The following is a 25,238-nucleotide window of genomic DNA, read 5'->3' on the forward strand; positions in this document are numbered from 1 at the left end:
TCTCGTACTTTGCCTGATCCACACTTCTATTCCACATAATCTCTCTTCTTTCAATTAGTTTTCACTTTAAGTGGTAAGTGGAATCCAAGTTTGGATCTGGTACCATACCACTCTTGTACGAGGACTTGATCCGGAATCAACAAACAATGGGTCCATATCCTCAGGTCCTCCTAACTGTTGGATCATTAATTGGAGGCCCAATTGATTGGAGAGGATCTTTCCCCCTCATATTCAAATGGTCCTATTTAAAAGGAATTGAAACTAATTGAAAAGAAAAAAAAAATCATGCCTTTCAATACAAGTATATAAGCAAGTTGATCAATAAGTTTTGACCCTTTTTATTAGAATGGATCACTCATAAACATTATTAAGGGAATCCAAATCGAGCAAGCAACTCAGTGCATGAGACTTGCTACTGCAAGGTCTAGAGGGAGAATCTTTTGTTCATCACGGACATCTTCCTGGAGGTCTTGCTGCAAATTATTTGACATGGTAAAGGTTGTAAGTAATAAGTAAACTGTCAATAAAAATTCCAAATAATAAATGGACCAAAAAGTAGTGGCAGAAAAAAAAAAATACACACACCTGGGCCACACTGGCAGAAGGTCTTCCCTGCCCTCGCTGAACAGGCCCCAGTTGCACCAGAACAACCTCCATTGCAAAATATAGCACAATTTTTTTGTGCAGCAGCACTGTTTATGTCACATCCTTGAGGGAATGTGAAGTCTTTGCAACAGAAATCCCTATTAGGCGCCTGGCCATCTGAAACAAATTATATAGAAAAAAAGGAAAAATTTGTGATCACCTTGGTCAGAAAACAAGCATTCAGTAGCAGCACTATCAGAAAATAAGAAGGAGAAGAGCTCACTTGTAGTGATCATCACCATGCACACAATGAGGAAGGCCATGACAACAACTCTAGTGCTCACTACCATTGCCATTGTTTAATTTCTTGGTTTTCTATGTTGCCTTTAGTTTCAGTAAATGCATGATCTTTTATAGGGTTCAAATATAATTTTGAGATGAGGTCGCATTTAAGAGTAAGATATGAAGGGATTCTCAAAATCATTACGATAGCTCGTTGATTATATATACAAAGAATCACTCCCCTCCCTTGGTCCAATTTAACTCTCTCTCTAGAGAACAATAGTATCTGATTAGATTTACATATTAATTACCTGGATGCTGAATTTATTAATAAAAAATTACAAAAAGAAGTTGTGAAATTTCAGCTCTGCATCCTACATAGGGCTACAAGTTTGGCCCTGATGGTCCAGACCTGCCCTTGGCCCGCCCTGATCTCAAACAAGTACTAACACGAAAATTTTGGCCCTAAGGGCCAGCCTGGCCCTAAAATTTCTGACCCTGAATCAAGGTCAGGGTGGGTAAGGGTTGATGTCTTTGGCCCACCCAGCCTGCCTAAACCCGGCTTTGATTTTTGCCCCTTATGTTGACCCTGGTTATGACCCTAGTTGTGACCTTGATTTTAACTTAATTTTATATATTATTCACATTGAGTCATTGACATCTCAAAACTCCTATTATATCTTTTCACAATCTCACCGATCTCTCTTACCTTTTTTGCCAATAAAAGATTTCTTTGTTTAACAGGACAAGGGTTTTGAGATCTTTGGATTGTTGCTTTATTAGGATGATGTCTTATTTATCATGACAAATAATTAAAAAAAATTTAGGTTATTTACTTTCTTAGGATTATGGGGCAATGATTGTGTATCATGAAGATGTGGCAGAGGTGGATAGAGTATGTCGTGAGATGGAAAAAAGGCAACAGAAGGGAAGAATACCTTTCCTCATGAGCAGGCTTCCAAAAAGTCTAATAGATTGGCGCCTTTAAAAAAGTGATTATGAAGATCATGTTTTGGAATATTAGAGGCACGAAGAAGAAAGCTACTAGATTGGCCTTAGGAAATTTGGTGAGGGTGCATTCGCAGGAGATAGTTAGTTTCGCTGAACCGATGCTAGAGGTTCAAAAATTCCCAAAGAGATTTTTCAATTAGCTAGGTTTTGATGCAGACCTCATTCATAATGAGAGATCGGACAAGGTGCCAAACCATTGGGTTGTTTGGAGAAGGGGCTCATCCGTGGGTAACCGATTGTGAGCAAGCCTCCAACCAAACACAGCTTGACGAGGCTAAATCTTGGATTTCCATATAACAGAAAACCAAGGGAATTTATGATTTTCCCCCCTTATCTCCTCCCACGCTGATCTCAAGGAAAATGCCCCTGAATTTGATAGCTTCCAATGGCACATATCCTCCATATGCAATAAAGAAATTCTTTTAGCCTTCTCAAAGGTATCGGCAAGAAATTTCGAAGAAGCATTTGGGAAACACCACTCACCATTTCGATTAAAATTTTCCAGGCGCATATTCCTCCCTATGAACATTTCCTGCTCCAAATTAGAAGACTCTGCCAGGGAAGAGTTTTCTAACCATTTATCTGTCCAGAACATGATTTTTTCCCCATTTCCCACTGTCCATCTTTTCATGTCCGACACGAATTTCCACACCCTCTTCAGCCCCGGCAAAATGGAGGAGGATTTGTATCCCTTCCTAAGAGAGCCGTCTTTCTGAATAAATCTTACTCTAAAAAATTTGCTCATAATATTGTCTTCATGTTTAATCTGCCAGGCGAGCTTGCATAAACAAGCTTTATTCACCTCTCTCAGTTTTCTGATACCCAAGCCGCCCTTGTCCTTGTGCTTACAAGTGTCCTCCCATTTTATCACAATTTTTTTTTCCACCTAAATTTGACCCGACCAGATAAAATTTCTCATCCACCACTCTACAGTTTTAATAATGGACTGGGGCCACCAATAAACCGTAAAATTATGGATAGGGATACTAGAAATTACTGATCGAACCAACTCCACCCGACCAGCCATCGAGAGGAGCTTCCCTTTCTGGGCAGCCAATCTGCATTTAATCTTATCTATCAAAGGTAAAAGGTGATTTTTCTTCACTCTTCCCTTGAAGATTTCCACACCCAAATACCTTGTAGGGAATTTTGAGGCCTAAATTCCCAAAAAATTACTGATGAATTGTTTCCTGTGGGGGGCGACCTTCCCAAAGAAGGCTTTGCTCTTGTCGAGATTAAAATGTTGGCCAGAATACTCCTGATACTTTGATAAAAATAAATGCAGATTTTTAACATACTTAGCTGACGCATTCATGAAAATGAAAATATCGTCCGCGAATAATAGGTGAGTTGGGGTGCAGGCACCTCTTGGACCCGGCAGCGACTTTATTAATCCTTCCGAGGCCAATTTATTTAATCCTCTACAGAGCACTTCCTTAGCTAAAATAAACAAAATAGGAGATAACGGATCACCTTGACGAAGACCACGACTCACACCAAAAAACCCATCTGGACCTCCATTTATTAAAACCGAAATCCTTGAGTATGAAAGAATTTCTTGGATCCAAGTAATCCATTTCCGAGGTAAACCGAACTTCCCAAGAACAACAAATAGAAATTCTCAGGATAGGGAATCATAGGCTTTCTGTACATTGACCGTGAGCCCCAACCCACCTCCCCTAACCGTGGAATGCATCAGATTAGCCAATTCTGAAGCAAGGCTAATGTTTTCTGAAATTATCTTCCCCTTTTGGAATGCCCCTTGTTCCTCCGAAATCAGCTTTGGCAGGAGAATTGCAACTTTACTTGCCACAATTTTTGATAACACCTTGCAAAAATAATTTCCCATGCAAATTGGCCTATACTTGTCGAGAGAAGTAGCCCCCACCACCTTAGGGATAAGAGTGAGAAAACAATTATTCACACCCTTTGGAAGGATTCCCCATCTGAAGAAATGCAAAACAGCCTTGCAAAAATCACCCTCAACAATATGCCATACCCGCCTAAAAAATTTCCCTGAGAAGTCGTCAGGTCTAGGGGAGCTATCTGGGTCTAATTCCCAAATAGCTTCTTTTATTTCCTCTGAAAATGGTTCAACCTCCAAATAAAGAGCATCATCGTCCGAAATTATGCATGGAATGCAATCCAGCAACTCAGGGTGAGGAGAAGTGTGAGATAAGCTGTGGAATTCCTTGTAATAATTGACACTATATGAAGACAATTGTTGCTGGTCATTCATCCACTCCCCATCAGCATTCTGCAAAATGCGGATTTGATTACGAGCCTGTCGCATTTTCACTGATAGGTGAAAGAACTTTAAATTTTTGTCCCCATCTTTCATCCACCTCTGCTTTGCTTTTTGAGCCCATAGATTGTCCTGCAACTGGGTGGCTTTCAATAGAGCTGTTTTGGCATCAGCCTCACGACCAAAAAGGTCATTTGACATCCCTACAGCCTCAATTTCTTGATGTACAGAATTTAGGTGATCAGAAGCTTTTTTTACTTTGTTATCAATATTGGGAAAAAAATTTCTCGCCCAAGGCTTGATATACAACTTAACTTGCTTAAGTTTCTGAGAAAGAGTAAAAATATGATTTCCAGGTATTTCCTGGTTCCACACATCTTGAATTACATTATCAAAAAGATCATGCTCCATCCAAAAATTATTAAATCTAAAAGGGATGTTACCTGGTCTGGTGATCGCATCTGACACTACTAGAATGGGAGCATGGTCAGAGGCTGACCTTAGAAGGACCCTTTGGAGAGTACTTTTAAACATATCCAACCATTTACTATTGCAGAAACTTCGGTCGAGGACCGCAGCTACATTACCTCGCTGGCGGTTGTTAGTCCAGGTAAACTTCTTACCTTGCGAGGGTACTTGTATCAAAAGACAAGTATCCACCATAGATTGGAACTCTACAGCTGAGTTTGCATTAAATCTCCCTGGTCCCCTTTTCTCGTTCGAAAGAAGGGTAGCATTGAAATCACCTATCACTGACCAGGGTAGATTTGGATTCACCACCAAACCTAGCTCCGACCAAAGCTCTCTCCGTTTGACCTTAAAACAATTAGCATGTACAAAGGTCAGGCCTACACAGTTCCCTAACCAATCCACTGTAATTGATAATTGCTGGTCAGACACCGAGATGATCGAGGGGTGAGGAATTCCTTGTTTCCATATAACCCATATATTAGGGACCTTGTCCATGCGGAAGTTGTGAATGAAATCAGACTCGAACCCCAATTTTTTAAAGAACAAAAGAGGGAATTTACTTTCACTAATCATTGGCTCCGCAACGCAAACAACATCAGGAGAATGTTCTCGAAGAAAGTATGATAAGGCTCTTAAACCAGCAGCGTTCTTTGCGCCTCTGATATTCCAAAAGAGGGCTTTCATTGGAAAATAATGAATTAATTAATGTTGCCAGACTTACTAGTCTGACCTGCTTTCTTCTTCTTTTTTTTTTTTTCTTCTTTTGAAGAAACGACCATTCCCTTTTCTCGGGCATAGAGAGCATTGTCTATCTTCTCCATCTCCTGATAGTGAGAAGCCGTTCTACCATCCCTTCTGGAGGAGCAGAGGAAGCTACCATGCTACAAAACCCCATTCTCTGGTGAGGAACGAGTGGAAGATGCGTTTCTACCTCCCCTCAGCGACGACAAAGCTCCACGACCTTTGGAAGCCCTGCCCTTTCTTGTTGGCCTAGGAGGAAGTTCCCTGACAGTAGGAGCGTCCTCCTCCCTCTCATTTTCCACCGAGTTCTCTGTGGAGTCAGATGGACTCTCATCACCTGATTGGTCTACACTATCCACATCCTCAGAGTCCGACCCGGATCCATCCACATTGTTATTCAAATCTGAATTAGACGGGCGGACAGAGATATCTCCACAACTCATTGAGTTGGAGTTTCCTCAAACTTTAGGATTGGTTGCCAAAGAATCCAAGACAATCAGAATATCTCCCCCTTCTCAGCATTCTGATTGGCTGATTGTCCAACACAAATAGAAGGAGATTTGTGCAGTTCCTCAATTGACATTCTTTCAGTGTTTGCATTCAAATCGTGGCCCTCCTTCCCAGCTACTTGATTGGCAGGTGAAGCTACTATTATGGAAAGAGGATCATGAGGGGCGATTTCCACAATGGGCGTTCTACCCGTGTGAGAGGCAACTCGGACCGAGTCCACTCTATCTTCAACGTAAACTGCACCAGGTACAGAGGCCGACCTGTCCATAGCAGCTTGTTTTTCATCTTCAAGTGTCTTGGATCTACATTCTCCCACCTTATGTCCCAACCTCTTGCAGAAGCCACATCGACTAATGTCATCTTCATACTGCACTCGTTGTCCGAATCCAAAAACTCGCGTTGTATCGGGTTTGAGACGTTCAACTTGAACCTCCTCTATGCGAGATGCATTTTCAGTAGTGTCCATTTCAACTAGTACTCTAGCATAGTGACCCATTAATCCCTGCTTGGTATGGTGATCCAGGGCAACAGGTCTCCCCACAGCTTTTGCAATGGATAAGAGAACATTCTCGTGCCAATATTCTAAGGGGAGGTCAGGGAATCGTATCCAGATTAGCTTGGACCAGGTCTGCTTAACATGGATGTTGAAGTCCGGTTTCCAGTGTTGGAAACGAATGAGTTGCGAGCCTATTTTCATAGGGCTTCTTCTCCAGACTGCCGCCTTATCCCCTTCACATTGAAATTGGAAGATAACAAAACCCTTTCCAAGGGGATGCATAGTAACCCTCTGGCTTAGGTTCCATTTGTCTGCGGCCTCCTTTCTTAGAGCATCCAAAGAAAGAGCTCTGAAATTGACCCTTCCAATAAGGGCAAAGCGGAAAGACTGCCTCTTAGATTCGTAATCCCGTTGAGGGATTATGATTCTTCTAATCTCCCCTACTTGAATCGGTTCTAGAAGAGAGTCGATCGCAGGCCTTGATGCATTCCCTACCGCTTAAGCATAGGAGCGGTTGGATCTCAGTGCATCGGATTTTATTCCACCCATAGCCATGGCTGCCTGGGGCGCAGGACCTCTATCTAGATCCTCATGAGCCCCACCATCATCATCTGCTTCTTCGCCATTCCTCCTATTCTCTGGCATCATCATCTCTCCCGTCACTTCACCCGTTAAACATAGCCATTGATGTAGCTGCTACGTTGGAATATCTTCATTTTGATTGCGAAACACCTATCATTCATTGTGATCTCGATAATAGTAGAATATATTAGATTTACATATTATTTAGCTGGATATGTCTTGAATTAATAATTAAAAAATTATAAAATTTGGTAAAAAATCAGCTCTGGATTCCCGGATGTCCAGTCATTCCAGCCCCAGTGAATCAAATAAAATGTTGACTTTTTTTTTTTGCTTAAAGATAATTTTATTAAAAGGTAGAGAAATACAAGAAACAAGGGAACAAAAGGACGAGGCCGAAACTCCTAAGCCAACTTGCAAACTCCACCTTCGGCATGGCCATCAGCAGAGAGAGCAAGCAAAATGCTTAGCAGAATAAAAAACGGTGCCTATCCAAAGCATCAGAAGCAATCTCTGACGCAACATGGTCTGGAAGGGCCACCAAATATTTTGAGAGGCCAAACTTTGACGCCTTTTTCTATTGGTTCGTTCAATAAAAAAATATATTTATTTATTGGTTTTATTTGTCCACTGCTGCAATATAAAGTGTAGTGTAGACATTGGATCCAACAATCATCGGAATAAAAATAAAGTGAATATGTTATCACTGAATGTTTCCTTATTTTCTCTACTAGCTTGTCTCCTAGATCCTCTCCATTTCGGTTTTTCTTCTTTGGATTTCTTTTGTTAGAAAGTCTGAAAACTTTGAAAGAGTTGTAGAAATATAACTAGACATTAATTTTAGTAAAGATTCTGTTTAATTTTGTCAATCAAAACAGAAAAACTGTTTCCAAAATTTAATGGAAACGAACAGGTATTACTCCATTTAGCATTTTAGCTAGTAAGCGGTTCAATAATTATGTTGTCCTCTCTCTCTATATATACTCTACCAGTTCTCTATAGTAATACTATCCTCTCTAGTCTCTACTGATCTTCATCTTTTAGTCTCTCAAGATGATGGATTATGCTCATAGCTTTGGTAAACTTGTTCTGATCACACCTTTCTATATTGGGTTGTTGTCTTCCATAGTAATTTTAAGTGTTCCAGCCTTGGCTTCAAATACAAGTTGCAATTTTCAGGCAATCTTCAACTTTGGGGACTCAAATACTGATACAGGAGCTGATTCTGCTGCCTTCTCTCTTGTCACCCCACCCTATGGGGAGACCTTTTTTCACATGCCTGCTGGAAGACCTTCAGATGGAAGGCTCACCATTGATTTCATGGGTAGAAATTAAACTTTGTTTCATTATTTGCTAGATTTTTTGTTGAAGGGTGGGGGGGAGGGAACTCCGTCCGCACTACTTACACCCAGGCATAGCTAGGTGTGAACACAAGTTGCTTCTGTATCAATTCCAGGGCTGAACTGAACCAATCTAGACCTAAATCAACTGGGAGTGATCAAGATCCCAATTCAGGTTATTAAACCTTGCCACACCAACCCTATCTCGGTGATACAAAAACACCTCATTAGAGGTGGAGTAGGGCGAGTCTCTATCGAAGCCACCCCATTGCCACTCCTAATATTGGTAGGGAAAACCTCAGACTCAGAATACCCTTCAAACTTGTGATTTTTCGCTTTCAAGCCGTTTAGGTTGGGAGACTGAAATAGGCCATTGCTATGGGCTATGAAGTTAAGAAGTAGTGTTTGGATAGATCAAATAGTATGAGTTATAGGCAATGGGATTAAGCTTTAAGGAGTCCCCCTCCCCCTATTCCCTTTTCTTTTGAGCTAAAAATCTGCAAACAAAGAGATGTCTACATGAATCCTATTTTTGCATCTAATCTATTGTTGTTAATGCAAAGGCAATGGGACAGTTATTGACTTGATCATTGTTGTTAAAATAATGAATATTTTGATCAGTTGAAAGATTTGGATTACCTAACCTCAGTGCGTATCTCGATTCATTGGGAACTAGCTTCATCCACGGTGCTAATTTCGCGGTATCTGGGGCAACAATCAGGCCGTCGGATAAAAGCCGAACTGGGAGAGGACCAAGCCCCTTCTACATGGATGTGCAAGTCTCCCAGTTCCAACAATTCAAATCCAGATCATAGTTAATCAGGAACCGAGGTAATTATTTAATTTGTTAAAAACCCTCTATTGCTATAAACCATGTAGCAGTACCGGTTCATCAAATCCTATTCATCATCTATTGCTAGGTGGAATCTACACAAATTTGTTACCTAAGGAGGAGTTTTTGGGTCAAGCATTGTACACATTTGATATTGGTCAAAATGATATCGGTTTGGGTTTATTCAACAACCAATCTCCAGAGGAAATTAAAGCTGACATTCCCGATGTAATTAGCAAGCTCTCCAAGAATATTCAGGTAATTAATAATATTTGAACCATCTTAATAACCAGGTAAATTCATTATTTCCTAGGCCAGTAGTATTGTAGGTGTGTATCTGTTGCTGAGGTTCTTAAGTTTTCATTAGTCACAATATGGATTTGTATATTGTGTTGCAACTGGGCCACCCAGCCCATGAGCAAATGGCTTGTGAACTATATTAGGTTAAACCCAAACTGAATTGTTTAATAAATGGTTTTAGATAATGAAATCAAGATTGTTAATTTTAATTTTTTAATTTTTTATTCAAATGCCTTTTTTCCCTTTTAATTTTTTACTTAAATGGATGTAAACTTAACATTGAATGACTTAACTTACTATGTCTCCATTTATTGGTTTTAATTAGTTTGTCATCAGTTTAAAGGGTTCAGTTCGGTTTAAACCATTCAACTAAATGATCTCAATTTTGAAACCAACATTAGACCACTTAAATGATTTCATGATTTCTATGTCAATGGCTTGGTTCGGTTTCAATAAATGGTTTTTAGTTTGATTTTATGCCCGTATGGATGCATGTGGTTCTAATTTGCAGGTAGTGTATGAGAGAGAGAGAGAGAGAGAGAGAGAGAGAGAGAGAGAGAGAGAGAGAGATGATTGACACATTTGTGATTCTTCTTGTAGGATTTCAGCAACCACTGGTAGCTTGTTGTGGCTTTGGAGGCAAATATAACTTCAGCAATACCGCACGGTGTGGGCAAACAGTAGTTGTGGATGAAAAACCAACATTCATAGGTTCTTGCGCAAACCCTTCTGTTAGAGTTAACTGGGTTGGAAGCCATTTAACTGAGGCAGCTAATAAATTTATTGTCGGCCAAATTGCCACGGAAAATTTTCAGACCCACCAATCTCTTTACAAAATGCATGCAATAGGGATAAGTCTTTTGCATAATCACATTACCCTAGATAGCTAGAGTTTGATCTATCTATTGTTTGTAATATTTACTGATAATATGTCATGAAATAATAAAGTCTTTTATTTTTACCCTTTAATTAATTCAAGGAAAAAAAAACTCTTAAGCGATTTATGAAGGGATGAAGTTGACTTTGAGAAAGAAAGATGTTCTTAGTCGTCCATTTGAAACATCACTGAAATAGCCATTGTCCTGTCATGGAATTGCAACTTTCATTCCATTTCTGGATCCTTGTTTATCAAGGGAGCTTGGGCTGCTGCTTCTAGTTTATTTTCAAGCTCCAGACCAACACTTCTTGTGATTCACCTCCCTAAAACAATGTGTTAACCTCCAAGTAATAGATTCGAGAAAGGGATGGAATAATCTCCATTGTTGATGAAACTCCCAAGGAATGGATTTCCGAAGGACAACCTCCACCACTGCTTGTGAATCACATTCCACACATAGCCTCTCCTCACCCATCTCCTTTACATACTTCAGACCAATAAATAGGGAGGAGAATTCTACTTTATAATTTGTCATATTTCGAAGCGGGATAGCAAAACTAAATAACACTAATCCAGAACAATTACGAACCACTCCACGAACCCCTAACAAACCTGGATTTCTTAGAGAACACCCATCTATATTCAACTTGACCCATCCAACAATAGGTCTAGTCCACTTCAGCTCCTCAATTGCAAGAGATGCAGAGGTAAATTGTACCTTAAAATTCAGGCTTCTAGACAGAAGGAAATTGATCATTGACCACGAGAGAAGTGCCCTCACATGAGATGACTCCCTAATATTACTCAGGGCCGTCTTCAAAATTAGACTAGATAGATACCCGTTCTCATCATATCGTCTTCTATTTCGTTCATACCAAATAGGATAGGGAATAAGTAAAAATTCAGCCAGCCACGCCTCTTTTAAAGGGACTGAGCTTGCCATGGAGAACCACCATTGAGCTAGCTCAGTGAGAGAACTCGATTGAGGCCATCCAACATTAAAAATATGGAAGAAATTGCACCCGACCTTACAAGCAATTGGACACTCCCAAAGTCCAATCTTGTCGCAGCACTGGTTCTCCATTTGATCTTATCTGCTGCCGAACACTTGGTTTGCAAATGGGGTCCAGTCAAGCATCTCGCATACTTGAGGTATTTTGGTGCAAACCTATGTGCAACTGATCGAAGCTGGAAGTGGATGGTTGCTCTCTTGAAAATCCAGGAAGAGCTGGATCTGGTGGAGTTCTGAGAAACAGCAATGGGGCTGTTTTGGGTACTTTTAAAGTCATCATTGGAATCCATTCGAACTACGTGGCTGAGTACAAAGCCTTGATGGACGGTTTGTATATGGCCAAAGATTTAGGTGTTAGATGTTCTGGATTGAGAGTGACTCGGCTGCAATGGTCACTGCTGTCCAAGCAAAAGCAATTCCTTAGTTTGTTGAGCAGGAATGGAACTTGATACAGCCATACCTGAGCTCTATAATTTGGAAGATCACTCACTGCTTTAGAGAAGCAAATTGTATTGCTGATTTCCTAGCTAAGGAAGCTGCAAAAACTAGATTATCTGAAAAGAATGTAATTTTTCCCAATCATATAGGGGATGAGATCAGTCATGATGCTGAATCTAGGCCTAGATATAGGTTTGATTAATTTAGGTTTTTTTCCTTTGCTGATGGCAATGCCGAAGGTGGAGGTAAAAAACCCATTCCTTTTGTCCTCTTTATAATTTTTCCTTTCTTAATGAAATCTCATCCTTCTAGCAAAAAAAAAAAGTAAGATGTTAGCAATGCTATTCCAACAGCAAGACCCCACCTTTAATATAAATTGCAGATAAAAATAAATTCACAATTAAATATTGACTCATAAAATTTTAACCCAATGAACATCTCCCTCAAAAAGTAACTGCCACCCCAATTTAAAAAATAACATTTTATTTTGAGTAGCAAAACCTCTCAAGCCTAACCCTCCTAATTGACTTGTGGGAACAAATCTTACTCCACGCAATTAGATGAAGTTTGCTAGAGTACCCCCGTATCCCCATTCCAAAAATGAGAAACAAATGGAGTCAATATTCTCATAAATTTCAAGTGGGAAGCCAAAACTAGAGATAAGGTAAGTTAGTATCGATGCAAGGACAGATTGGGTTGAAACTTTACGACCACAATGAGAAAGCAAGTTAGATTTCCAACTAATCAATCATAGCTCTAGTCATTAAACAAAAATGGAATTGATCTTTGGTTAGAAGAAACACCAATAAATACAAAGAAAAGAAATACAAATTTACACAAGACTCATAGATTTAATGAGGTTCACACACCAATGTGGTGTGCTACGTCCTCAGGCGAAGAAGAAGATGATTTACCATGTTGAAAGAAAAGATACAATTGAGATCTCTCTCAAGAACACCCAAATTGTTGCAAGAAAACTCGCCCAGAAAACTTAAAATGAAAACCCCCAAATTTCACAACTAACTTGCTCTACTCGACGATAGTACTTATATATATATATATACTAGTAAAAATACGCATGCAAATGCACGTGGGATAGTCTCCTTCAAGCTTCCTTCTCTCTGCTAGTGAGCTCATACATTTTACTATGCTATTATCAATCACCTGGGTACTTCTTTTAGTCTCATCTCACCATCCCAAGAGAGAGAGAGTAAAAATAGTTGGTAATTCTTGTTGTAATATTACTTCGTTCTATTCTGTAGAACTTTGGGTCTAATGAAGATTATTTTCATTTTTGATTGTGTGGAAAATACAATTCCTGCCTATAGTTCACTAATGGAAGGGTCCCATATATGTGAACAAGACACAATGCTTCAGGTTCAAAAAATAAGAATCTACAGAGACATAACAATTCCCCTTCATATTCCTCACCAAGTTTTAGTTAGTAAGCACATTTGACAATGACATAAGGGATCATTTAACTCCAATCCTTTGCTTGGTCATCAGTGTGGTTGTGCCCAGCTTCTTAATCCTACCTGGTAAAAATGTATGGAAAATAAGAAATACAATAGTTTTATTGATCAATTGATGCATTCCGTAGGTGTATAGTATACATCATATGAAAATTAATTTCTTAAAAAAATAAAAACTAAGAGAATGAATTTAGAGCTACAACTTGGTTGGACCCAAGGAGTAATCTGTATTTTGAGGTACAAGAATTCATCTTCCTCTACAACCCCATTATTTATTATTTTTTTTTCTTTAGGGGGAGGGGGTGGGGAAGGGGTTGGTTATTGAATTGACACCAGAGCAAGATAAACATAAAAATTGATTCTTCCCAAACATCATCTAGAACCAACAATGGTGGCTCTGGCTTTCTCTCCTCCAGAAGGTAATGAAGTTGTTTAATTGCATTTTCTTCACTCTGGCCGGATTCTCTGAGGTGGGCATCCTTGAAACAGTTACAAAGAATATTTTATTCTTAAATATACCGGCAACAAACAGAGTATAGGAAAGTTGAAATGCTGTTAGTAGGAAATGACAAAGAAGAGAGTTTTCACCAAGCTAGTAGGAAATGTTGTTCTTCCTTTGTCAGGACAGCACCCAAGACGATTTTGTCTGTCATTTTCTGTTTTCCCCTATTTTGCAGACTCCTCCCTCTTATGATTCCAAATCCTAAACTCAACAATTTCAAATCTGTCCTAGATAGATAGAGTCTCTTCCATTGGAGCTGAAGAGATAGTATTTATATAAACTGTAGAGAGAGAGAGAGAGAGAGAGAGAGAGAGAGAGAGAGAGAGAGAGAGAGAATAATGGTTCCATGTCTTTCTTTTTTTTTTTAATGGAGACCATAATTGTTCACTCCCTCACTGGCCTCCATAATTCTCTCTCTCTCTCTCTCTCTCTCTCTCTCTCTCTCTCTCCACCCATATTTAATTTTGTTAATCTCTCCATAATTATTTTGTAAATGGGGAGGTTTAAAAAAATCTTTAATAATTTGGAATCAAACCATGGGATCATTATTTAGGGATTTTATTATTATGCCATTAAAAGAATAATAATAATAAAACGTGTATCACAAAGATGGCGGATAAAAATTAGGGAGATTTAAGGAGGTAATTATGGAGAAATTGACAAAATTAACTATGGATGGAGAGAGAGAGAGATTAAGGACGAGCAAACGATTTGATTCCTAATTATTGTTATTATTATTATTATTATTATTATTTTAAACCACCCTTGTTGTGTGTTATTATGTGCCCATGATTTGATTCCTAGTTATTAGGGTTTATTTCCTTTAAAACCTCCCTATCCCCAAATAAATTTTTATCTCCAACGTTTAAGGGTTTCTAGGAATGTTAACATTGAATTTAAATATTTTTTTATGAGGGGTAACCATGAGGTGAGGTGGCAAGCTGAATTAGGGCTTTCATAATAATAACATTGAATTAGGGATTTAAATATTTTGTCTCCTTAAATCTCTCTCTCTCTCTCTCTCTCTCTCTCTCCATACTTAAATCTCTATAATTATTTAATAAAATGATAACAAAGGAGGGATATAAAAAAAGTGGAGCACAAGGGGGGGGGAGAGAGAGTTAATCTATGGAGTAGACATATTCCCCCCCCCCCCAAAAAAAAAAAAAGCTCCTAAAATCTCTCCCTCCATTTTTATTTTTTATCTAACTCCATATTTAAATCTCTTATAGGATGAAAAAACGTGGAGCACAAAGGGGTGGGGGAGAGATATATAATTATTATTTTTTTGTCTTCTATTTTGAGGGGTTTTTTGGTCATTTGGAAATTTTTTTGGGTAGATGTCAATGATTTTCTTGTCTTTTTGAAAAAGTATACCAAAGACAGGGAGTATGTACTTTTTAATAGTAGTATAATATATACTAGTAAATATGCAAGTGCAAATGCACATGTCGCTTTGTTGTGTGTGTGTGTGTGAGTGAAAGAGAGAGAGAGAGTTAAGTGACTCAACTCAAAGTTAATATTATTTCAAATAAACTTTATCACTCAAAATTGTAAAAATTCATAACCAAAGCCCTCCTCCAGAATTCATTTAAAAATTTGCAATGTTTTTCCTATCTAAAAATCCAGTTATTCTCATGACATTACCATTGAGATTTAAATCAAAATATAGATAAAGGACTTGGTGGATTTGAACCACCATCTTCTTGAGGTATAGAACCATTTCCTATAGTACAAGTACTCTACCAATTGAGTTAAAGACCAATATTTAAATAATAAAAACCATTATTAAAGAAAGATAAAGAAAACCAAATTGAAATATAATATTCCATAGCTAATAAATCCTATTTTTTTTTTCCCACTATGATGCTCCTATTAAGGGAAAATGGAAGCATGTGAATTTACTACGCTACCCAATAAAAAGATACAACAAGCATCCACAACCACCACTAAGTGATTTCAAACTTCAATTTATTAAAAAAATTACGTTTGAACATTGAAACCATAACCTCTATTTTTGTAATACTTGAAAAATCGAGAGAACAAGTGTCACAGATTAGATTCCACCTTGGCGCATCCTGAGTTCGGAAAGCCTACAATATGGAAAGAGAAGTTAATCCTTGCCAATTCGTAGACAATGAAATGTAATAATGAGAAGAGAAAGTAAAGGAAGCAGAAGTCCCCTAACCTGTTCACATCTCCTTAAGTTTTCTTTATCCCCATTGTAGATATGAGCATGGCACTATAAGTACAGTATAAGGTGAAAGGAGTAAAAATCCTATTTAGTTTGACCACAAGGATAAATGAAATAATGGGTGAAATTGGTATGCCCACAAGTATATCAAAAATCTAACCTTAACTAATAAAGATAATTTAATCCTTAATAATACTAATAAAGATAATTTAAGTAACATTGATAAGTCAACAAATTCTTCCCACCTGAAGTAGTTGTAGCTTGTATGTCCTCTTTTGTTGGACAAATTGAGGTTATCAACCTGATCACCATCTAATGCTGAGTAATCCAACATAAGCACTAAACTCTGTAAACATATATAAAAAGGCAAAAGTAAGAGGAACATACACTTTGGATCAGGCTTCAGGTATAAAAATACACTCCTCTTGTATTTGTTTGATTGAAAAAACATACACTGCAAGGAAACGGATTTAGAAAAACGGTTCAGATAAGGGGGTTGGAAGGGCGGCAAGGGTTGCGTAGAGAATGAGGTGGGGTATTATGCAAGGAAGAGAGAGGATTGGCAGAGATTTTGAGTTTTCTAGAATTGGAGGAGAGGTTCAATCAAAATAAAATGTCCTCAGTACAAAATACCAGAACCAAATCCAAGCTTCAGGTATGGATGATGCTTTATTCGAGAAGGAAGCCGATGCAAAAACAGCTTACCTAACTGCTTTGAAAAATCATGAGAAATTGTGGGCAGAAAAATCTCGAGTTAAATGGTTGAAGCAAGGGGACAGGAATACAAAATTTTTCCATCTCTATACTAAGATTAGAAGAGCCAAAAACATGATCAGAATGGTGTAGCGCCCTGACGGGTCAAAAATCTTTAATAGAGATGGGATATCCAGCTACATGATTGAATATTTTGAAGCCTTTCACAAGCATTCGCCGCCTCTGATCACTTGGTGCTCTTGGATGCAATTCCAAATCTAGTGGATGATGTGGATAGGCTTACCTTAGACTCGATCCCAGGCCCTGTGGAGATCAAGAGGGCAATCTGGGACCTGGATCCAGATAGCTCTCCAGGTCCAGATGGTTTCCCTGGATATTTTTTCAGACATTGTTGGGAGGTTGTAGATGATGATTTTATTCGTGCTATCAAGGAATTCTTCATTCATGAGAGCATGGCCACTGGTATCAACAACAATTTTCTTGCTTTAATTCTCAAAGTTGATGGTGCTTCCACCTTGGATAAATTTCACCCCCTCTGCATGGGGGATTTTTTTATGCAAAGTAATATAAAAAATTTTAGCCACAAGGATGTCTTTTTTATTGCCTAAACTAATATCTGAAGAGCAAGGGGCATTTCAGAAGGGGAAACTGATCCGGACAAATATTGGCCTGGCATCTGAAATGGCAAATGTCATGTTCTCTGCAACCCAAGGAGGGGGCATGGGGATCAAGATTGACATTCAAAAAACATTCGACACCTTCTCATGGGATTTTATATTCCATGTTCTAAGGCGTTTTGTTTTCTCTAAGAGGTGGGTGAACTGGATTTATCAGATCCTCTCTTCATCAAAAATTTCCATCTTATTAAATGGAGGTCTTGTGGGTTATTTTAATGTTGAAAGAGGCTTGCGTCAAGGAGACTCGATCTCTCCAAATCTTTTTATTCTTGCCGTGGAGGTTTTGTGTAGAGGCATGAGCAGAATGGTTCAGGAGGGGAAAATCAAACCTTTACAAGGCTCTCACGGTGAGTTGATGCCAATCCATCTTTTTTTTGCTGATGACATATTTATATTCGTGAATGCTTCCATTAAACATGTGAAGAATCTGGATACTTTTTTGACGAAATATCAAGAATTCTCTAGCCAATGGATAAACCATGACAAAAGCAAGCTCTTTATGGGGAAGATCAGCCCTGCTCGGATAAGAAATATCTTAGATGCTATAGGTATCTCGGTCTGCAATTTTCCTATTAAATATCTTGGGGTTCAAATTTTCGAAGGTAGGGTAAAAAAAACAATTTTTCCTCTCTGTTGTCGACAAGGTGGAAGATCGAATGGTAGGATGGATAGGAAAGCTTATTTCCATAGCTGGTCGAGTTCAATTGGTGCCCTTAGTGATCCAAGTATGCCAGTTCACAGTATGTCGACTTTTTGGTGGCCAAACTCCCTTATTTCCTTAATGGAAAAATGGATGCGGAATTTCATTTGGACGAGTGATATAGATAGTTCCAAGGCTGTGATAGTTAGTTGGGACAAAGTTTGCAGGCCTAGGGATGAAGGCAGTTTGGGCATTTGTCACCTCTGGGACATAAATAAATCTCTCCTTAGCAAACAATTGTGGAACATCAAGCATGTCTCCTCTGGAATTAGCAGAATTTTTAAAGCTCGATTTCTCACAAATGGAAATCTTAGAGATTGCTATAAATCTTCTTCCGTATGGCCAGGTATGCGGAAAATTTAGAGTTTTGTCCAAAGCAGAGAGCGCTGGATTATTGGCAATGGTAATGACGTGAATCTCTGGCATGACAACTGGATTGGCCAAAAATCAATCATTGAAAGTTGTGGCATCAACCCTGAAATCACCAAAGGTTCTTCTTTGAAGGTGGCGAGCTTGATAAACAACCACCATTGGGAAATCCCTACAGCTCGGTTTCCCCCATTACAAGCATGTTTTGAAGAAGCTCGCTCCATCTGCCTGCCTCACCATGATGTAAAGATAGGTGCGTCTGAAGCTGCACTACCTCGGGAGCTTTTTCCTCGTTGGCTTGGGAGGAAATTAGGAAACACAACCCAAAAGTACCTTGGCATCCCATTGTTTGGAATAACTTTTCGCAACCAAGGCAATCTACATTTGGGCGGCGCCTCTTGCATTGCAAACAGCCCACTGATGATGCATTCTCTGCGAAAGGGATTCCAGTTGTCTCTATTTTCAATTTGTGCTTGTCTCACTTTGAGATGCAGCTTTGCATTAAAAATTTGGGATAAATTCCTCAATTGTTTTGGTGTTGCTTGGCCTAGTATCGAAAACATTGATGCTTTAATTCCGTGGTGGAATAGAAAGCATAGAATTTTATTGCTAAAGGATGCTTGGGTAATGGGCCTTATCATTGTGACGGACAATTTATGGAGCGAACGAAATACCAGGCGTTTCGAAGGTACACAGCTTGATTGCTCTCTCTTTTTTGAAAGAATAAAGCAAGATTCCAGTAGACCCAATGTTATTATTCATGATCAAATAAAAAATCCAACTGATCTCATTTGCTGCCGAACACTTGGGCTTCAAATGTGTTCGATATGAGAATCCCGCATTTTGGAAGTTTTTTAGTGTAACCCTATGCATGATTGGAAGAAGTTGAATGTGGATGGTTACACTAAAAAACTTCCAAAAAACTGGGTAACACTATAAATGCGGGATTACACTATAAATGGGGCCCAGTTTTTAGTGTAACCCTATGCATGATTGGAAGAATCCCGCATTTCTCAGCACTCCACTAGAACCAGAAACAATAATGGGGCTATATTGGGCTCTTTCAAAACTTTCATCAGTATCCATTCGAACTATATGGCTGAGTTTAAAGCTCTGATGGAAGGCCTAAGTCTGGTGAAAGACCTTGAAGTTAGTCTGCTTAGGATTGAGAGTGACTCTTTTGGAATGGTCACTGCGGTCCAAGCAAGAAGTATCCCTTGGTGCGTTGAGCAGCAATGGAACTCTTTGCAGCCCTACTTGAGCTCCATAACATGGAAAATCTCTCAATGTTTCAAAGAAGCAAACTGCATTGCTGACTTTCTAGCTAAGGAAGCTGCTAAGAAAAGGTTAACAGAAAGGAATGTAATTTTTCCCAATCATATAAGGGATGAGATCAGTCATGAATCTGATTCTAGGCCTAGATGTAGGTTTGATTAATAATGGGTTTTTTTCCTTTGCTGATGGCAATGCCGAAGGTGGAGGTTAAAAATCCATTTCCTTTGCTTTTTTCTATATTTATTTTCCTTTTTTAATGAAATTCTCATCCTTTTAGCAAAAAAAAAGATCTCTCTGAAAGAAAATTTCAAATTTCGGATGGATATGAAGTTTCCAAAAAAAAAAAAAAAAAAAAAAAAAAATTTCACCACATGGGAGTGAAAGTAGAAAAAGAATGGCTCCAAGGGGTCATCTCCCCAAAAAAGTGCTGTAAGAAGTGAAGAAATCTCACTACCAATTTGCATATAAGATTGGAAGGTAACCAAGAAGATAAAAAACTCACACATTCAAGATTAGAGGGTAAACAAGGAGATACAAGTTCACACATTCCACTGGTTATCAAAAATAAAATCTAGCTACTGATCAAAAGAAGGAAGGAAAATACAATCAATAGGAAGATGAAACATAGGTAAATAAGGTATCCAAGGGTCTCTCAAAAAACAATTATTCCTTCCATTACCCACTATTATATAGACAATTTTCTGCAACATAGGTAAGATGCTGCCAATGCTTTTCCAACACCAAGACTCCCTCTTCCCTATAACTTTTCGATAAAAAATAGATTTGCAATAAAATACTTGACTCAAAAAGCTTAACCCAAAGATCATCTCCCTCATAAGTAACCGTCACCCCTATTTCAATTATAATGCTTTATTTTGATTAGCATAATCTCTTAAGCATAATCCTCCAATTGATTTAGGAGAACACATCTTACTCCAAGCAATCAGATGAAGTTTTTTAGAGTACCCCTTGTCCCCATTCGGAAAAACGAGAACAAATAGAGTCAATATTCCTACAAATTTTAAGTGGGAAGACAAAGTTAGATAAAAGGTAAGTTGGAATAGAGGCCAGAACAGATTGGCTTGAAACTTTACGACCGGCATAAGAAAGCAAATTAGATTTGCAAGTAATCTATCGTAGCTCTAGTCATTAAACAAAAATTGAATTGATGTGGATAACGTGTTTTGGATGTTGGATTATATGTCTAGGAACTTGATAATGGGTGGTAAAATATATATAGTAAACTCATACCATCTGTTTCCCCTTTTTTCATCTTTTCCTACATTACTGTTCAACGTTTTATGCCATTTAGAACGTGTACTTTCGGAATACATTTTTTTCTGTTCCATTTTTGATAACTATGATAAGCAAAAGATAAAAACATATGACCTTGCCATAGGTCAATCCATGGGAAATTAATGCTGAAAATGAAATCTGATATGCTTGATAATAATAGAATATATTAGATTTACATATTATTTAGCTGGATATGTCTTGAATTATTAATTAAAAAATTGCAAAATTTGGTAAAAAATCAGCTATGGATTCCAAGATGTCCAGTCATTCCAGCCCCAGTGAATCAAATAAAATGTTGACTTTTTTGTGGGGTAAAAATCAAATCTCTACTTAATTATCACATACCATTGTGTAGTTATTTATTGGCTTTTTTTTTCTTTTTCCTTTGCTAAAAGATAATTTTATTAAAAAGAAGAGAAATACAAGAAACAATGGAACAAAAGGACGAGGCCGAAACACCTAAGCCAACTTGCAAACTCCACCTTCGGAATGGCCATCAGCAGAGAGAGCAAGCAAAATGCTTAGAAGAATAAAAAACGGTGCCTATCCAAAGCATCAAAAGCAATCTCTGACGCAACATGGTCCGGGAGGGCCACCAAATATTCTGAGAGGCCAAACTTTGATGCCTTTTCTTATTGGTTCGTTCAATAAAAAAATATATTTATTTATTGGTTTTGTTTGTCCACTGCTGCAATATAAAGTGTAGAGTAGACATTGGATCCAACGATCATTGGAATTAAAATAAAGTGAATATGTTATCACTGAATGTTTCCTTATTTTCTCTACTAGCTGGTCTCCTAGATCCTCTCAATTTCGGTTTTTCTTCTCTGGATTTCTTTTGTTAGAAAGTCTGAAAACTTTGAAAGAGTTGTAGAAATACAACTAGACATTAATTTTAGTAAAGATTCTGTTTAATTTTGTTAATCAAAACAGAAAAACTGTTTCCAAAATTTAATGGAAACGAACAGGTATTACTCCATTTAGCATTTTAGCTAGTAAGCAGTTCAATAATTATGTTGTCTTCTCTCTCTATATATACTCTACCAGTTCTCTATAGTAATACTATCCTGTCTAGTCTCTACTGCTTTTCAGCTTTTAGTCTCTCAAGATGATGGATTATGCTCATAGCTTTGGTTAACTTGTTCTGATCACACCTTTCTATATTGGGTTGTTGTCTTCCATAGTAATTTTAAGTGTTCCAGCCTTGGCTTCAAATACAAGTTGCAATTTTCAGGCAATCTTCAACTTTGGGGACTCAAATACTGATACAGGAGCTGATTCCGCTGTCTTCTCTCTTGTCACCCCACCCTATGGGGAGACCTTTTTTCACATGCCTGTTGGAAGACCTTCAGATGGAAGGCTCACCATTGATTTTATGGGTAGAAATTAAACTTTGTTTCATTATTTGCTAGATTTTTTGTTGAAGGGTGGGGGGGAAGGAACTCCGTCCGCACTACTTACACCCAGGCATAGCTGGGTGTGAACACAAGCTGCTTCTGTATCAATTCCAGGGCCGAATTGAACCAATCTAGACCTGAATCAACTGGGAGTGATCAAGATCCCAATTCAGGTTATTAAACCTTGCCACACCAACCCTATCTCGGTGATACAAAACCACCTCATTAGAGGTGGAGTAGGGCGAGTCTCTATCGAAGCCACCCCATTGCCACTCCTAATATTGGTAGGGAAAACCTCAGACTCAGAATACCCTTCAAACTTGTGATTTTTGCTTTCAAGCCGTTTAGGTTGGGAGACTGAAATAGGCCATTGCCATGGGCTATGAAGTTAAGAAGTAGTGTTTGGATAGATCAAATAGTATGAGTTATCGGCAATGGGATTAAGCTTTAAGGAGTCCCCCTCCCCCTATTCCCTTTTCTTTTGAGCTAAAAATCTGCAAACAAAGAGATGGCTACATGAATCCTATTTTTGCATCTAATCTATTATTGTTAATGCAAAGGCAATGGAACAGTTATTGACTTGATCATTGTTGTTAAAATAATGAATATTTTGATCAGCTGAAAGATTCGGATTACCTAACCTCAGTGCGTATCTCGATTCATTGGGAACTGGCTTCATCCACGGTGCTAATTTCGCAGTATCTGGGGCAACAATCAGGCCGTCGGATAAAAGCCGAACTGGGAGAGGACCCAGCCCCTTCTACTTGGATGTGCAAGTCTCCCAGTTCCAACAATTCAAATCCAGATCACAGTTAATCAGGAACCGAGGTAATTATTTAATTAGTTAAAAACCCTCTGTTGCTATAAACCATGTAGCAGTACCTAAGGAGGAGTTTTTTGGTCAAGCATTGTACACATTTGATATTAGTCAAAATGATATCGGTTTGGGTTTTTTCAGCAACCAATCTCTAGAGGAAATTAAAGCTGACATTCCCGATGTAATTAGCAAGCTCTCCAAGAATATTCAGGTAATTAATAATATTTGAACCATCTTAATAACCTGGTAAATTCATTATTTCCTAGGCTAGTAGTATTGTAGGTGTGTATCTGTTGTTGAGGTTATTAAGTTTTCATTAGTCACAATATGGATTTGTATATTGTGTTGCAATTGGGCCACCCAGCCCACGAGCAAATGGCTTGCAAACTATATTAGGTTAAACCCAAACTGAATTGTTTAACAAACCGTTTTAGATAATGAAATCAAGATTGTTAATTTTAATTTTTTTATTTTTTATTCAAATGCATTTTTTCCCTTTTAATTTTTTACTGAAATGGATGTAAACTTGACATTGAATGACTTAACTTACTATGTATCCATTTATTGGTTTTAATTAGTTTGTCATCAGTTTAAAGGGTTCAGTTCAGTTTAAACCATTCAACTAAACGATCTCAATTTTGAAACCAACATTAGACCACTTAAACGATTTCATGAGTTCTATGTCAATGGCTTGGTTCGGTTTCAATAAATGGTTTTTAGTTTGATTTTATATCTCATGGATGGATGTGGTTCTAATTTGCAGGCAGTGTATGATTTAGGAGGGAGATCATTCTGGATCCATAACATAGGTCCTATTGGCTGTTTTGCATATATCCTTACAAACTTTCCAGTGAGTAATGCATCTGACATAGATAAAGCTGGTTGTACAACTCCTTATAATGAGGTATCACAATACTTCAATCAGATGTTGAAGGAAGTTGTGGAAATGAGAAAGCAACTTCCCTTGGCTGCCATCACATATGTGGACATTACTCTATAAAGTACCTCCTCATGAGCCAACCTCAGGACTTTGGTAAGTCATCATCATCTAATATTTAGAGAGAGAGAGAGAGAGAGAGAGAGATGATTGACACATTTGTGATTCTTCTTGTGGGATTTCAGCAACCACTGGTAGCTTGTTGTGGCTTTGGAGGCAGATATAACTTCAGCAATACCGCATGGTGTGGGCAAACAGTAGTTGTGGATGGAAAACCAACATTCATAGGTTCTTGCGCAAACCCTTCTGTTAGAGTTAACTGGGATGGAAGCCATTTAACTGAGGCAGCTAATAAATTTATTGTCGACCAAATTGCCACCGGAAAATTTTCAGACCCACCAATCTCTTTACAAAATGCATGCAATAGGGATGAGCCTTTTGCATAATCACATTACCCTAGATAGCTAGAGTTTGATCTATCTATTGTTTGTAATATTTACTGATAATATGTCATGAAATAATAAAGTCTTTTGTTTTTACCCTTTAATTAATTCAAGGAAAAAAAAACTCTTAAGCGATTTATGAAGGGGTGAAGTTGACTTTGAGAAAGAAAGATGTTCTTAGTCGTCCATTTGAAACATCACTGAAATAGCCATTTTCCTGTCATGGAATTGCAACTTTTATTCCATTTCTGGATCCTTTTTTATCAAGGGAGCTTAGGCTGCTGCTTCTAGTTTAGTTTCAAGCTCCAAACTAACACTTCTTGTGATTCCCCTCCCTAAAACAATGCGTTAACCTCCAAGTAATAGATTCGAGAAAGGGATTGAATAATCTCCATTGTTGAAGAAACTCCCAAGGAATAGATTTCCTAAGGACAACCTCCACCACTGCCTGTGAATCACATTCCACCCATAGCCTCTCCTTACCCATCTCCTTTACATACTTCAGACCAATAAATAGGGAGGAGAATTCTGCTTTATAATTTGTCATATTTCCAAGCAGGATAGCAAAACTAAGGGCCCGTTTGATAATGTAACCAGAAACGTGTTTCTGTGTTTTCTTGTTCTCAGAAACACAGAAATGGCATAAATACCGTTTGGTAAAAGTGTTGTGTTCTACTTGTTTCTTGGAGCATAAATTGAAATTTATAACAATTTATGCTTCAA

General features: G+C 38.2%; 1 pseudogene; it reads left to right on the forward strand.

Moving 5' to 3' along the window:
* The first annotated feature begins 7,979 nt into the window (after window positions 1-7,979).
* Window positions 7,980-24,518, forward strand: LOC122089518 (annotated as a pseudogene).
* Window positions 24,519-25,238: the final 720 nt, after the last annotated feature.

Source organism: Macadamia integrifolia, chromosome 9, assembly GCF_013358625.1.
Source record: "Macadamia integrifolia cultivar HAES 741 chromosome 9, SCU_Mint_v3, whole genome shotgun sequence".
NCBI lineage: Eukaryota > Viridiplantae > Streptophyta > Magnoliopsida > Proteales > Proteaceae > Macadamia > Macadamia integrifolia.